This window comes from Harpia harpyja, chromosome 4 (assembly GCF_026419915.1).
Source record: "Harpia harpyja isolate bHarHar1 chromosome 4, bHarHar1 primary haplotype, whole genome shotgun sequence".
Classification (NCBI taxonomy): domain Eukaryota; kingdom Metazoa; phylum Chordata; class Aves; order Accipitriformes; family Accipitridae; genus Harpia; species Harpia harpyja.
Window position 1 is genome coordinate 82,575,033 of NC_068943.1, and position 16,734 is coordinate 82,591,766.

General features: G+C 40.0%; 1 protein-coding gene across 16 annotated transcripts in view; it reads left to right on the forward strand.

The window, feature by feature from the left end:
- Nucleotides 1-16,734, forward strand: part of TANC2 (tetratricopeptide repeat, ankyrin repeat and coiled-coil containing 2) — a 273,282-nt gene that overhangs the window by 125,525 nt on the left and 131,023 nt on the right. The window lies entirely within an intron of this gene.

A 16,734-nucleotide genomic window follows, 5' to 3' on the forward strand; every position in this document is an offset into this window, starting at 1 on the left:
GAATGACAAGGACTGAGTTATCTGTAAAGTGCCATTAGACTGAGGTGTTTTTCAAGATGCGTGATGTATTTTTTTTCTGGGCATAATTAATTTTCCATTTAATTTTCCCTGATGCATTGCAATCTGTGGCTATCCAGAGGTTTAACAAGTAGAAAACTTGTATTTTGCCAGAATTATTGAGTTGTCTCTTTTAAAAAAATGATGTAAAACACATGCACACACAAAAAAGCAACATTTCATGGTGGTTTTGGCACCTGTGTTTATAGTCCTGCCTTGTACTCTTGTGTGGCAAACCCTAACATCTCCAGCAATGAAACCTGCTGGAGAAGGAGGATCCTCTTTCACTTACAACGATGTATGCTGAATATTTTTTTCTTCTTGTGTCAGTTCTTACTATTCATTTTTGGGATGCTTCATCCATTATTTTTGGACTTGTGATTTGTTTTGACAGGCATATACTTAAATGGAAACCAACTGGGCTTGCAGAAATAAAACAGGTGGATGAATGTGTGTCTGCGCATACCCACATGTGTGTATTTATCTTTATTAAACAAACATAACTATTTATGTGAAATGGGTAAACTTCCCACTTAAGTTTTTTGGGGCTCCAAAACTGTCCCTGAAATTTATACAGATAAATAGTGCCTCTATTTGTGACTTTTTGAATTAAACCAAATCCTGTGTTGAAGGCTTTTCTTTTGTTGGATACCTGTCAAACTCGTGACATTTTTGCCTTAGTTTCAGGATGGTTTGGATGTAACTTTTATTCTTTAAATGGAGGGAAGGAAAAAACTGGCCTGTCATATTTATTGGCTTTTGAAAGTCACTAACCAGTTCTAGCATGGATTTTCCTGAATGCTGCTTACAAGACGAACCCTATTTTGTCTTGTTTTGACACACAACTGCCTTCCATATTGACAGAATAGAAATCATAATAGAGATATGCAGAAAATCCCACATGCTTTCCCTTGATGTTTGCATGTGAGATTGCCTGCCTGCCTACCAGGCCTGCAGAACCTTTATAATTTGCTCTTCCCCAGGATTTTTTTTTTTTGCATCGAGGCTGTTGAGCTGCTCAGACTTGCAGATTCTGGGGTAAACATGTCATCACAGCAATATAGCTGGGAAAAGGTGATAATAGCTTTTCATATCAGATATTTGTATAGATGCTTAAACAAAGGGAGAACCCCGAAGGTTTATGTTTAGTGCAGATAACATTAAAACGGCAAGCAAAATAGCCTTGAACCTCCATGGCTTTTCAGAAGCTCAGAGCTAGAAGTGTGTCCTTATTTCACACTGGTGCTGCACAAAATGGAGCATCTGTCACGATTACACTTCTGGTGTGTGAGAATTTTAATTTTTAGACATAGCTGGGAGGTTTCTATAGCAAGAGAAGGTGGTGTAGGAAGCCTCCTGTGGAGTTAAATCAGGCCATTGCTCTTCCCTTCGCTACATCTTTCCTCCTGCTCCTAGAGCATGCCCTTAAAGATGTTCTGTGCACTTGATCGTGCTGCTCCTTGTGAGCAGAGGGGTCTTCACAGGACACACTTTTTTGGAATAAGGCCTTATCTCCAATTGGGCTGCTTGTTTTCTAAGAAAAAGCCCTCATCTCTAACTGGGCTGCTTGTTTGCTAATCCTTTCCTTCTATACCAATGAGACAACCTGTTTTGGAAAGTCTTTTTCCTGTGTCCTGCGTGATGACGCTGGGTTGTTGGGTTGGATTACTCGTCCGAAGACTGACTGTTACTTTTGCAAAAGTTAATTTCTGATGTGATCTGTAACTGCTTGCCACTAATCATGTAGGAAGCTTTGGTTGGGCTCATCAAGACTCATGGTACTGCCAAGTTTGGAGTGATGCCACATATTACAAGTTCCTGCAGCACGTGTACAGCATTATGACGGGGTCACATATTGCAGAGCTGCATGCTGGGTTTTCGTCACAGATCCCTGACCAATGCCCTAAACCAGCAAGCTGAGAATTGAGATGGGTCATTGGCTCTGGACCATTGCTTTGGCACGTGCTATCTCTTTCCTTGCTCTGTGGTGACTTGCCTTGAGTAGCTGTTGGTGCTGTGTAATTCCATTCCTGGATATATTGCTGATTTAACAACATGCATATGATTTGAAGTTGTATCAAAGATGTCTTTGGCCCAACATTCAAGCTGTGTTCCTATATACCTGTATGCCTTCTGTTGCCAGAAACCTTTACCAATGATTCTTGCACCCTAAAATATGCAATAGTGTAATCCATCCCTTTTCCATGCACTTCATTAAGAAATAACATATTGTTTGTTACCGAGATATGATTCTTGATTTACTTCCAAGTACATATTGTGCGTATACATTTCTGAATGAGCTGCTTTCTTATGCCAGCATCAGCTTTTTTAATAGTTTAAATAATAGCCCTCCAAGTACCCAGTTTCTTGAACAACAGCTACAGCTGATAGGCCTGAGATTTTTATACTGCATGTGGAGATGGGCATTTTTTCTGTCAACAAAGAAGAAACATCCTATAGCTAAATGAAATGAGAAAACAAATTAACCCTAACTGTTTTGAAATGGTAGTTTGACCAAAGAAAAAAAATAACCCTCACTTCCAATATTTATTTGGTTCAGTACCTTTGTATTTATTAAACCAGGTATTCAGGGTCCTGACATGTTGTGGTTTAACCCCAGCCGGCAACTAAGCACCACGTAGCCACTTGCTCACTCCCCCCACCCAGTGGGATGGGTGAGAGAATTAGAAAAAAAATAGCAAAACTCGTGGGTTGAGGTAAAGATGGTTTAATAGGACAGAAAAGGAAGAAGAAAAAAAAAAAGGAATTGGAATGTACAAAACAAGTGATCTACAATGCAGTTACTCACCACTCGCCAACCGATGCCCAGTTAGTTCCCGAGCAGCGATCCACGCGCCCCCCAGCCCCCAGCCAGCTCCCCCCAGTTTATATACTGGACATGACGTCACATGGTATGCAATACCCCTTTGGCCAGTTTGGGTCAGCTGTCCTGGCTGTGTCCCCTCCCAATTTCTTGTGCCCCTCCAGCCTTCTTACTGGCTGGGCACGAGAAGCTGAAAAGTCCTTGACTTTAGAATAAACACTACTTGCAACAACTGAAAACATCAGTGTGTTATCAACATTCTTCTCATACTGAACCCAAAACATAACACTATACCAGCTACTGGAAAGAAAATTAACTCTATCCCAGCTGAAACCAGGACACATGTGCCATGTTGTAACTGAGTGCCACTTCTCTCACAGGACCCACAGGTCTTCACGGTCCGAAATTGGCTGGAGCTTGTGATGTGTGCCCAAGCGCCTCTTCCCTCAGGACTTTGTCCCATGCAGACGCTGAGACTTCTGATTAGTTGTGGGGAGCATCTTGGCTGAAGATTGCAATATAAATGCCTGGTTTCACGAGTGATTTTGAAAGGGTTCCTGTTGGCTTGTTTGAAGGAGCTCTGCGTGTAACAGCAATTGCAAATTGCATTGAGCCTGATGCCTCACCAGGTGCTACTTTAGGTCTTGATAGTTGACTGTTCTTCAGGATTTTTTAGACACACAATTATAATTTCTTTATCCTCTCCTTCCATCCCCCCAGTTAGAAAAGATGCTTTTGGAATCGTGTTCCCAAATCAGCCTGGTTATACAGGCAAAAGGCAAGGCAATGGGAAATGAAAATTTTCTGAAATATTAGAGCATTTCTAAAAGCTTTTCTGTTTGTGTTTTGCACAATAGAAATGAATGATGTGGATCTGTACCTGTTGCTGGTACTGCTCTGGAAAATAGACAGATTCTTGCTGCCCGCTTAATCTGAGGGCAGGTTGCATAAGTGGATGAGAATGAATAACTTCACATTGTCTTCTAGTAAAGGAATCACTGCTGCAGAACATATTGGCTTAGTTTTATCTTGTACCATATTTGTTAAAAGTTTATTTTTGGACAGAAGGCATTTATGCATGTATAAATACATTGGTGTGCTGAAACGTTCTTTTTGATTGCCAAATACCCAGCACTGCTATGCAATAACCATCTAAACATTGCACATTTGATTTGTTTATACACACAAGATTAAATTTCTGCTTTCATGTTTGCATCAAAGTAGTACTTAGTATATAGCATTGTGTTATAGTTTGATTTCAGAAATAAGTGATTTTGCACTATAAATATTTCATTATGTGATAATCATGCAGTTATAACTTAGCTTTGTGTCAAGTTTGTTCTAAAGCTGTAGTGCCCTTTGTTCTACAATGTCAGATACCATAAAATTTAAGCAGAGGAAATGTATTGGTCAGCTATTGTAAATCTGGATTGGCAGGTGCTAATTTAAACCTAACATTGTTCTCTCCCAGTGTTTTAAAATTTCGCCTCTTAAGAAAACAAAGACTTGTTTATGTACCTTTGTTTTCAGCAGGATATATTTGAGTATCACGTTGGTTCATGCAGAGGTGAAAGATGTGGACTGTTGCTTGCTCTTCTACATTCTTCTGGGTTTGCCTGTTATTCTTTTACAGTGTTTCTGTGATTTTTCTCCATAAATGTAACAGACAAATTTTTTGTATACAGATTCCTGTCTACCCTATTTCTTTAGGAAGCAAGACTTACTCTTTTCTTTCTGTTCAGTGGTAGAATCTTTCAGATCAAGATCTATTTAGGCAAGTTGGTGGTTTAAGTTCCTTGTGTGGGGTTTTTTTTCCTATTAGAATGTCCAATTTTCTATTTAATGAGTACATGGCTACAGAGAACGATTTCTGAGTTAATTTAAACAGCCCCTTAAACTTTAGCTTTTGTCGAAGGTTTGCATCTTCATTTCATTTAATGAAAAAAAAAAAAAAAAAGACTAAGCACTTTGCTTTCTGCAGTTTTTCCTAGGGCATGCTTTGAAATTTCTAGAAACAGTTTGAACAGGTGAATAACCTTGTCCAGCACTTTGCTCATAAGAGCAACAGTGATATGAATCATGTAAATCTGAATGACCTATACCAAAATCCAGCCTCTTGCCAACCTGAGCTTCTACTATAACCACATATTTATGAACAAACCAGGTACTTTTTAAAAAGAACTAAATGCAAAGAAAAATTAGCTTCAACAAAACCAATCAACTGTCCCCCTCCAAAAAACCCCCAACACTACCTTTAAATAAATTATGATGAGCACTGTAATTTTGTATGTTCTAGCTGTTAAATTATTATTATTGGCGATGGTGGGGAAGCTTTCACATTGTAATACCCAACCTGAAGACTTTCCAGTGACAAATACAAAAACCACTGGGGAATTGCTGTAGGCGTGCACCAGAACATTGCACCAGGTAGCATTGATGTAGAGAAGGTTGGCACCGCAAGAGCTAAGGGCCAAGGCAGTGAGCTGTCGGACTTAGTGGGATTTTTCCTGTTGTCTCAGCGGCATTCTTAGAGCTTTTGTATTGAATTTCTGTCTCTCTGTGTGTTTTCTGATTCTGCAAAGTATCAAACCTGTTTAGAGGGTCTGAAAGAGGGCTGTAAAGGCAGCTTGCCTGGCTTGCTTCTCCTGATCTGCTTTGGAGTCCTCAAAACGGGCAATAGGAGAGTGAGCAGAAGAGGAGAGATGGTGTGGTAGGGGCCAGTTGCAAGATGAAGGCATCAGCGTTGCGAAGAGATGGGACAACTATCAGATACTGTGAAAGCTGGACAAGGAGCAAGTAGATGGAAAAAATGATGCTTCAATTCAGAGGGGGAGAAAGAACACTCAATTTGATAAAGATAAAGCAGAAAAGGGAAGATAAGGTGCTGAAGATGCAGAGAAAGAACCGAGGCAGGTGTGAGTTGGGATAAGGCAGCACTTCTGAGGCAGGTTACAAAACAAGTGTTTGTTCGGGGAGTTGCCTTTGCGGAAAATAGCACGCTCGGGAGCTTGCAGAGGAGCAAGTGTATCTTTGATCCTTTCATCGTGATGCCTGACTTTAAAATTTATGATATGGGTAGGAAGATCCTCAGCAGAGGAAGGAGGAGCAGCAGCCGTGCCCGCTGTTGCCAGTTCCTCAGCTGTTGGAGCTGGACCAGGCATCGCTCTTGCATTACAGGATGATGTTTAATTTCTTCTTCTCCCCCCCCCCCCCCCGCTTTAACAAATCTGTACCTAACGGAGCTTGATTCTTATCTCAGGCACAGAAATGGCACCTATGGCTGTATTTTGTAAAATCAGCCAGCAACCACGGGTGTTTAGACCCAGGGATGGATGGTGTGTTGTGGAGGGAGTTGTGGTCCTGCGTGTCCGAGATGAAGAGTGCAGCTCCTTGGTTTGGTACCATTTGCAGGTTGTGGAAAGTTGAAAATTGGAATTTCTACAAGGTTTTTCTCTGCAAAGGTGAAGCCAGACTTAGGAGAATACAGGGTTTTTTTTCCCCTGTTATACTTTTCTTTTCTTTTAACCTTCTCAGTCATGGAAGTGAATAGGTGTGAGAAAATGTTTCTTGAAGGAAAGCCACCAGATTGGTGCATTTCTTTCAAGAAATGGTCACTGGCCTTGTTGAGTGCTATGACTGTCGCTTCTTCAGCTTAGAAATGGGCACTGAGAGCACTGCCTTCCCAGCAAAGTTAACATTATTTTTACTTAAAGGACTAGACAGGACCCGGTCCTTTGTGGGACATCTTGCTGCTGTGGCAGGATGCACATGCCGCCAAAGCCTCGTAGAGATTGCTGGGTCTTAAATCCCATTACACTGAAAAACATTGCTCACTGGTGTCTGCCTGTGTCATTGACAGAGGCAGGTCCAGTTGGTCTGCTTCTAACTGTCTGTGTTCACACAAATAATCACAGGTTCATTAGATAATGTAATTGAATCATTTAGGCATGCCATGTCTCCTTGTCCCTGTTCCTCTGTGGAAGGAAAGGCTGATGAGCAGTCATCGCTTCTTAAAACAGAAAGTTCTAACAGCTCATTTACTTCTACAAGTAAATAAAGAATTTTAAAAGCAAAGAATAAACTACTGAAAACTAAAGGTGGCTGAATAGCAGCAATTTCCGTAGGTAAAAAAACACCTTGCAAACACAGCATAATACAGTTTCTCAAGTGTTAACAAACAAGTTCAGCTAATTCAGGCTTGTGTCTTCCCAGATAAGCAGCTTCATTTTAAGGATATAATATTCTGTGAAGCTCCTACCAGCAAAGAAATATGGATCCTAAATACAGTTTCATACAAATTGAACAATTACGCGTACATGCCAGTGTAATTACAGGTCTGCCTTTATCAGCTAAACCAACTAAATTAGTTTTAGCATAGCAAAATTGGAAAGGCTGACACATAAATAAAGTCACCTTATCTAGTCACATCTTTTGCCTTAATTTTAAATGCTGTTATCAAGTACTGAATTTATATTAGCTTGTACGCTATGTAGTCCTGGTCATAAACAATGGTCTTGTATAGTGAACAGGATCTAGTCTCATATGTGCTTTAACATGGGATTACTTGGGCTTTGAATGGTAGGGTATTTTACAATTTAGCCTTCTCTTTTATCATGGTTACAGTATCTTGGCATGATCTTAAGGATATGGTGGGAGAATGAATTAGATTTTGTTTACGTGCAACTTAGGCTTACTCCTGGCTTTGGCCACTGCCACTTCTGTTCAAATTTAATTTGACTATACAATTTGATGCCTACCTTTGATCGTTCTTGGCTGCTTGTAAAATACTTAAACAGCTTTCTTGCAGCAATGTCTAGAGTGAATAATTTCTTTTAGTTGTTCTTTTTTCAGATCCCTTCCAAGCCTAGTGCAGTTTTTAATTTTTTACTGCTATAATAACAGGGGAGCACTAGAATTCAGAACAGCCCAAGCTGACACGCAGCCGTAGCAGAGGCAGCGGGTTCCAACCTCGTCGGTACAGACGCTGCAAAGAAAGAATGACAGAGAGGTGTGTCTGTCTCCGATGGCAGCAATGGTAGAGCAGGTCGTAAAAACAAACTGTGACAAAGCATGAGGAGGAGAAGGTGTTCAAGGATGCTGAATTACTGTCTTTGGTGGGTAACCTCTCATTTATAACTTCCTTAACACCATGCGGCTGAAAGGTGGTTATTATGGCATCAAGTACCAAAAAGGGCTCTGAGGGAGCTCTGGGAAACTACAGACCTGTTGGCCTGAAGTCTGTATGGAGCAAGTTAATAGAAATTGATCTGAAGGTCAGAGTTAGCGCTCACCTGAATAAACAGAATATATTAGGAAAAAGTTAACATGAGTATTGCCTAACCGTGTTAAGCTCCACCAGTCTGTCGGGATGTCTTTGGAAGAGTCATCGCCCGTGCGGAGGGGAATCCAAGTTTCCCCTGAGCTTTCAGAAACGAGGTCAGCAGTGCAAAACTGGGAAGTGGTTTTTCAAACTGTGTAGTTAATTTGCAGGAAGCTGTGCTGCAAGGTGTTGTAAATGCTGAAAATCTATCTCAAAAAGTGACTGGTTATATTAAGGGAAGATGAATTTGTTGCGGGCTTTGGGGGATAACACCTCTGGCTCAAAGTCCCTGCATTGCAATGTGTGAGAGACTGTACGGGGCGCTCATTGTCCCCCTTTTCCATGCTCTTTCCTAGGTGTCTGGTGTTCTTGCTGAGCTCAATGAACCCGATACTCCCATTCTTACGGGAAGGACAGCAGTTCACAAAGGCACACCATTTCCTGACTCTCCTGTAGCATCACAAGCACTAGAAAAAATGTTGGTGTAATGGGGTAGGAGAACAGTGATTCTGAACACTTCCTAGTTTAATGTGGCTTCACAGCTACATGTTGTGATTCAAATTTTATTAGTCAAATCTTAGTGTAAATAAGAACAGAGAGAAGAGCTGTGCAAAAGAGGAAAACATACGCTACCAGGAAGATCAGCCTGATTTTGGAAGTGGTTATATTACACTTGCTCTTTTCTTCTGTGGGGAGAATCTTCAGTTAAATATATTTTCTTTTTTTCTAGTGGCTTGAGATAAATTAAGCTGTGTTATAAGTTCAGACAGGTTTCTACAGCCTGACTTGTTCAACATGTACAATTTCAAAAAGTCGCATAAAACAAAAGCCCCTTGTTGGGACACTGCAGCAACCAGGCATTTTTTCTCCAAGGTTTGTCTTACAATCAGCTTCATATTGTGGAGGAAAATGTGCTTGCTTCAGTAGTTGTTTAATTAGTTTCTGATTTATCTCATGAATGTTTATCTTGAAATCAGAGCACTGTGTTTTGATGAGTCGGGCTTTATGTGTAGAAAACAGTGAAACGGTTTCTTTCTAAGCAGTGAATTAACAGGGTTACCTATAGTTTGAGTAAAGTGACGAAGCTCTTGGCTGCTTTCTTTAGAATAAATGTCCTGTACGGTATATCCAGGTCTTTTTTTGACACTTTTTCTCATTTTTAGTGCTAGTGCAATATTTGAGTTACCGAATTGCTGAAAAAAGAACTCCAGGATAGTAGGAGATTGAATGAGAATAATGCAATTCAGCACTCATGTTTTGTTGCATTCTCCTCTCATCTGTTTTAAATTTAACATTAATGAAATAAAACTGTTGGGAAAAGGGATGTGAGGGGTTGAGGAATGCTTTCCCCTCCAGCTCTGCCTTGTCCCGTTTCTGCCATTTGGGAAGATTCTTTGAGTATTTGAGCAGATCTTACGTAGGCTTAAAATTTGATGACATGATTTCATCCTGTAGTCCCAGGTCTTCATTTGCTCTATTTTTTTTAGTGTAACCAAAGTCTGAAACTTGAAAAGGAAAACTGACTGCATCAGAAATCTATGAAAAAAGTCAGTGGGTGAATTGCTTATTTTTGTAACATGATGACTTAGAAGGCTGGAGCAAGTGATGCTGACTTCCTTTCTCTTCTTTCATCCTCCTCCTCTTATACACAAGTTTCTACCTTGAGTCACACATGAGGAATTTCTACTAAGAGAAGCAATTTTAAAAGACTTTTAGAAGATGCTGAAAAGAAGAATTTTAGATGGGAAATGACGTGGAGAAGTCTACTACTGTGACACAGCTCTGAGGAGTCAAAAACAATTTGACAAGTTTGAACAGAAAGATGAAAGTACCATATCCTCCTCCTGCCATGTCTATATGTTAATTAAATAACTTGCTTCTCCTCAAAGCTGTCTTCCCTACGGGGATAAAGACTCTTTGGCAGCCCACGTTGGAAATAAACTTATCTACAGGGAGAGAGAGAGCAGGTTTTTTTTCTTTCTGGGATTGTTAATAGGAGCAACTTTCTTCCTAAAGGCTTGCCAGAGTATTCCAGGCAACAGCTGCTCAACAGATTCATGCTGGGATGCTCCGACTGGTCTAACCTAAAACTAAAACATTTGGGCTGACCGAGGATAGGGCTGGTGTGCTGTCTGTTGTCTCCAGCAGTGATAAGTTTGATAACAAATTGCTATTCCATTTGCTCTAAAGGACAGAAAATAATTGCATAGTAATAAGCAAAATGCAAATTGAGCTAAAATTCTTTCTGGAAGTGCAGATTGCATACAGGTTAGTATTTTAAGGCGAAATTATTTTCTTTCTGAATACGCAAATTTATTGCAAACATCATTGTACTAGCCATTATTGAACGCTTCACACAGAAATCTGTATTATGTTATTCTGTATATATTAAAAATACATACAAGCCTTTCAAAACCAAGTTATTTTCTCCCTTGAAAATTGGTTAGGAGTACCTATTCATACAGAAGGCGATTTTGACCAATTGTTTGTTTGTATTTGGGAGAGGTTGTAATAATTTAAGTAAGATGAGTTATAATTTGATTTAACTAAAATAATTTTCAGAAGACTCATTCCTTTCTGATGTCACTGAACATCTTTTTGTAACATTAGTGCTATGGCTTGCTATTATTTTCTGTGCCTTGAACAGAACTGTTCATCTGGAGAGAGACAGAGGGTGAAATAATTTTCCAGTAGGTCTCTGTGGTCCCACAGGGTTGCAGAATCCACTGCTCTGGAGAAGGTTATTCCTCATTTTTAGAGAAAGCATTTTCGGAAGCAGTAATAGGCAGAACCTTCATGTTACAGACTTCTTACAGTTTAAAGATGAATTTTTTAATTAAGACAGGTTTTGATAGTTGCTTATTTTAACTCTCCCTTTCCCTTGCTGTTCTTCTATTGCCAGCTCGCTGGACTCCTTTCCGGTTGGTTTTTTTCTTTTTTTTTTTTTTTTTTTCTCTTTTCCTCTTTCCACTTTCATTTCCTTCAATTTTCTTGTTTCGGGACCTTATCTCCTAAACTAAACACATTTTGTGAAAGTTTTGGAACAAGTATGATGTTTCCAGACAACACATTGTTCTCACTACTTGTATGTTCTGCCCTGCCCATGATGCTGCGATAACTGGGTGATGAAAGGAGAGAGGCTTTAAAATGTAATTAAAAAAGCTTTTATACTCTCAAATGAAGGGAAAAAACTGTTACTGTTACACATTGGTTTCTGTAAAATAATGCTGGATTATCTAAAAAAGGATGTCAGCCTGTGATTTCACTATTTTAATTTTAATTTTTTTTTTTTTTTAATTTATACCTAAAAATCTTAATTACACATAGCTGGTATATTAGTGCCACAGCAAAAATAAACATGTGGTCTGTAATTTCGTCTTTTTACGACTCTTACCTCAGCAAAATAAAGAGTCATTTGGGATCAGAGGCAGCACTGAAAGCTACATCTCTCGTGTTTTGGGTGTAGTCCAGCTGTGTTGAATCTGACAGTTATTTGTTCCAGGAGCTCTGTGGATCAATAGCACTGCAGCACTTAAAACATTTTAGTACAAGGGAGACTTCAATAAAATCTACTTTCCGCAGCATTACGTAGCCATTGGGCAGCTTCCAGCACGTGAATCAGCCTTTGGCACAGCAGCCGTCATTATTAACTAAAGATGGGGAGCGGATGATGCGCAAAGCGCCCACTTTTACTCTCTTTAAATACAAGTTTTCTGAAGTTTGCTCTTCAAACTGGTGCTCTGGCTCTTCCAATCACAGCCTAACTTGGGCAGGTTTTTGTAAAACCTTGTACATTTGGGGATTGCATTCTCTCCATACAGAATTTATGTTATAATATTGTGCTTGCAATATTTACAAATACAACGTTTAGGTGCAAAATTCAGCTTTTCTTCAGCTGAACCAGTCACAAGAGATGAGCACGCAGTCAACACAGAGCGGTTCACTCGTTTTCATCGTTGGTGGCACTCTTTCGTCTCATTCTCTAGCCTGTGATAAACCCAGTATTTTTACACAAGGACAGCAAATTTCATTAGTTCATCCTCTTCTGGCAGAGGAAGGCTCAAAGCATATTTAAAATTCAGCTGTACTTGTGTGTAAGGCAGGGAGAGGACAAAACTGGGGAGAAAAGCTGGTTTTGAGCTGAGCTCCTTGGCCGGACCCTGCCCAGGACCTGCCCCGTTGGAGCGAGTTGAGAGAATTCAGGCATGCGGCCGCGACGTGTTTGTATTTATAATGATGAAGCGTGCAAGTCTGTGTGATAGAAGGCTGTAGGGGTTTGCATTAACGCAGTTCAGGACACCATAACGTACATTTCCATAATGCTTATAAGGAGCCGATAGAAGGAGAGGCTCGCAGGTACCCTGGGATGGTCAATCCATCGTTTGTGCTGTGGGAAGAGTCGCTGTTTCTTCCAGCATCTTCCTTGTCCGTAGATAGATTGGTTTCTTGTGTATCTTTATGGGTGTACACACAAAGGTATGGGTGTGTATATATTGTAGTCAAACCATGGAATGAATTCAGATCTACTGAAATAACTGCCTGAAAAAAACGCTTTGTTCAATCAGGTCATTAGATGTTAATAAACCTTTTTTAGTGAAACATTCCTTTCAGAGCTGAAACTGAATTTAGTAGATGAAGCCTTTTGCTAATCCATGATAATTTCCTTTTATCAATGCATTTTAATCTAAAGCAAACCTTTTTTTAATTAAAATACTAACTCATCTATAAATTACGTGACAATGAAATGGTAACAGAAAATGCAATAGCATTAGGAAGCTCAATAGGCTGAACTAGAGCACAATGCTAATATAGATAAAATGATTATTCACACAATAAACACATCCTGGTTTTTCTTTGGTTTATTTTTATTTGGTAGTAGATTAGATGCTTGGCGTTGATCACAAACAGCACCAGCATTGATCCTAATGCTCCATGCAGATGTACGAAAGGATAAATCATCATCAGCTCCTGATATTGGAAGTGTTTTCTGTGTCGGATGGGCTGTGCAGCTCTCCTGTACCGCTCGTTCAAGCCTCTGGAATGAGAACTTCAGGAATAAGTAGTGTGGGCATACAAATTTGAGGAATATTATGGATTGGGCTGATGGGTCCTGTTCCTCAGGTGGGCATACTTTCCAAATACTCGGAATCTCTGTTTTTAAAGAGGCACTTAAAAAGCCAGTCTGCAGACTGCTTGACATTGCAGCTTCTAATAAAATACTTTCCCTAGTCTTAGTTTAACGGGGCTTTATTGCAGTCCTGTCCATCTATTCTAAATACATGTTTGCTTATGTATGCTTTTTAATTCACACCTAGCTGTAGTGTTAGGTGACAAGGTTGTTTCTCTTCTGTCATCAGAGGAAAGAAAACGGAGCATCTCCCATCTCTGCTGATAAAGAGGTGTTGTTGGGGCTCAGCTGGTCTTCGGATTTTATTGATTGTATCTTCCACTGTATGGCGCTTCTAGTGTAAGAAGCTGCCTATGGGTTAATAATCAACAGGCAATCCTGAATCCCAGATAACAGAATTCTTCCTTTCTAGAAAGGCAGTTTCTCTCAAACGTATACTTTTTCTGAAAAATATATTATATACAGTTTTTAAACGGTTTTATATTCCTGTCTGTTATTAGTGACAGTATAGTACTTACAGTGTTTGTGTGGATATTAAGAAGAATTAGCATGAAAACCAAGAAAGAAATAATTTATATCTTTGTCCCCACTGGAAGATAGACCACCTGCTGCAGAAAGTGTCATAAATGAGCCATCTAATTAAACTTTCTGAATGCCTGCCCTGGTAATTGTTTTGCATTACGTGGCTAATTCCTACCCTAGAATTAGCATCGCTTTCCTTGTGCAGGAAAAGTTGCTGTCAAAGTCAAATGAGAATTTTATTTGGACTGAAAACTGATTTTCAGTTTTGCTCTACTGGTTTGGATACCGATGGGGATTAATATTGCCAAGAACTGCAGGAACTAGCCCCAAAAATGTGCAGTATTTGTTTTAAGTAACTTCTCTAGCTATTTAAATTTAAGTTCCTACATTAGTAGTAACAAGTCAGTTCTTGTATGACGCCAGTGTTGTGTTTGTCATCGAGCCCTTGGGAGCAGGACTGGCCGGTTGAGCGTACGTACAGCACGGGCTGCTGCCATCAGCTCTTGGGCCGTCGTCAGTGAACGGGCGGTGGGACCCAAGTGACGGGGTTGTGACTTCAGGCTACCTGTAATCAGTGCGTTTTTCTGAATTAAACGTGCATTTTGCAGTTCTAGAAAGACGGTGTTACTAATTACCGACCACTTAATTTGTTGTATTTTTATAACAGCTTACAGAGCTGGTTTTTAGCTTACAGAGTTGTAACAGATGGGTCAGTATAGAAGAAATACTGTTCTCTGCTCAAAAAATTGCAGTTGTGTAACAGGAGAGGCTATTTTGATGCTGTTTAATGCCTAGAGTCGGTCTGTTTCATACAGAAGATCTTAAAGAAATAAGAGGCCTAATGGACAGAGGCAGGTATAGAATACTTCAAATAATTTCTTCATGCTTTTGTTAGTTTTTATAGTACGTGCCAAATGCTTATCCTGTGACTTTGATCATAGGATTTGCCTGTGCTCACGGGAGGATGTTCAGGACCTAGGCAAACCGTTGTGCATGGAAAGTCACTTTTATAAAAAGATCAATATTATCCTTTAACATTTGGCTAAAAAATGGCAAAACAGATTTCTGAATTCATGGCATTTCCATTTGTTATTTATTCCCGTAGAAAACTAATGCCCAAATATGAATCTGTCAGGATAATCATCATTTGGACAGGAGTCAGGAGTGCTTAATTCTTTTACGTGAAAATCCTCCTTTCGTGTAATTGGGTTACATATGAGTTAGGAGAGCTTTTTGTCTTTTTCAGGTTCAGAATATCTGAAATAAAAGAAACTATTGCTCTGTGGCTTTTTCCCGATCTGCAGTTACGCTGAGAAGATTGTATTGACTTGAGCCTTTTAAAATAAACTGTTGTCTTTAAGTCATGTTGACATAGCGTATCTTGTCTGGTGGTAACATGCGTTTTTAAGACTTAAGTCATGCTTTTTAGGGAACAAAAACATAACAGCTGTAAAATGATGCATATGACTAAACTTGCAGTACATTGAGAATTCACCACATTGTTAATAAGAAGTTCTTAGTTGTTCTCAAAAAAAAAATTAGTGGATCAGCTTGTTGAATCCACAACCTGATCACTTCTGCTGTTGTAGGTCAGTTGTTTGGAGAAGGCAGGAATTAATCGGGCGATGGGGTCAGCTCCTCAGTGAGGAGTAAAGAAGATCCAGAAGAGATGCAGAAATAAAACCTGTGCTGAAATGGGAGATTCCTGTATGCGTTCTTCATGGCCGGGAGCTGACCTGTTAGGTGCTGATCTATCGAAATGTGCAGGTTCTGCATCTTCTGCAGACTTCTGAGTCCGCACAGAAAGCGGCATAGTCGGTATCGTCAGCCCTCTCTTTGTTTTTTGAATTTCTTCCTCTTTGGGTTAGTAAGTCAAACAATCTTTAGTGCATTATCTTCTGGTGACAATCCCATTGCAGTCATTAACATCTCTTGAACTATGAAACCCCCGTTTGTTCTGTATTTCAGAACAAAATGAGCATTGCCCAGTGTCGCATTGGATGATTTATGGTTTTCATGTTAGCCAGAAATGATAAAGAAAGAAAAGATGAGCTATCTCTAATATATATTGTAAAAATGACCGTTACTGGGGCCATGGTAAAACATTTGAAATAAACATATTTGTTAAAACTGCAATTACAAATGAAATATTAGTAGATTGGCCTGTGCAGAATTATTATTCTAAATAGTTTTCATGTCATAATAATAATAATCTTTTCAATATTTACGTGCTTTCTTTACATCTGGCACGAGATCATTGCTGTGAATAATTTTTTCACTGGTGTCGGCCAGTTTGCAAACTGATAGGGTGTGTGCACGTATGGGGTTTTGGGGGGTTTTCTGTACAATTGACTACAGGCTTGCGGTGTTTGGCATCAGGTTGTACGTCTGAGCGGGGCTGCACATCCCTGAGCTTCGTGTGGCGGTGGGACGGCAGCAGGTCCGGGGGGAGAAGGGGGCTTCAGGCTGCCCTTATCTCCCGTCAGTCTCGCGCACATTCCTTTTGCCTGGCATGGCTCATGTTACACCGGCCCCTATAGACTCCGGAGGGGAATGTGCTGTAAATATATCTAATATTCAGCTAGGATTTTCTTGTGCAAAATGGTAGCGTGGTACCTTTTTTGACTCATCGGATCAGATCTCCTGGGATGGATCGTGAGGAGAGAGAGAGTCAGGAGGGTGTTTAACACCTATTTTGTACAGAAAGGGGGGTCTGATTCCTTGCCTATATTCAGCCTCACAAGGACTTTGTGTTGAAAAAACATACCCTAACCTTTATCTCAGTTTTTCCCCACCCCTCTTTTAAAAATTCCTGTGCTCGTTTATGTACCAGCTCAGCTAGCAAGAGCCAGCTAGTTGTGTGTAGTCTTTCTGGTTCCTCGT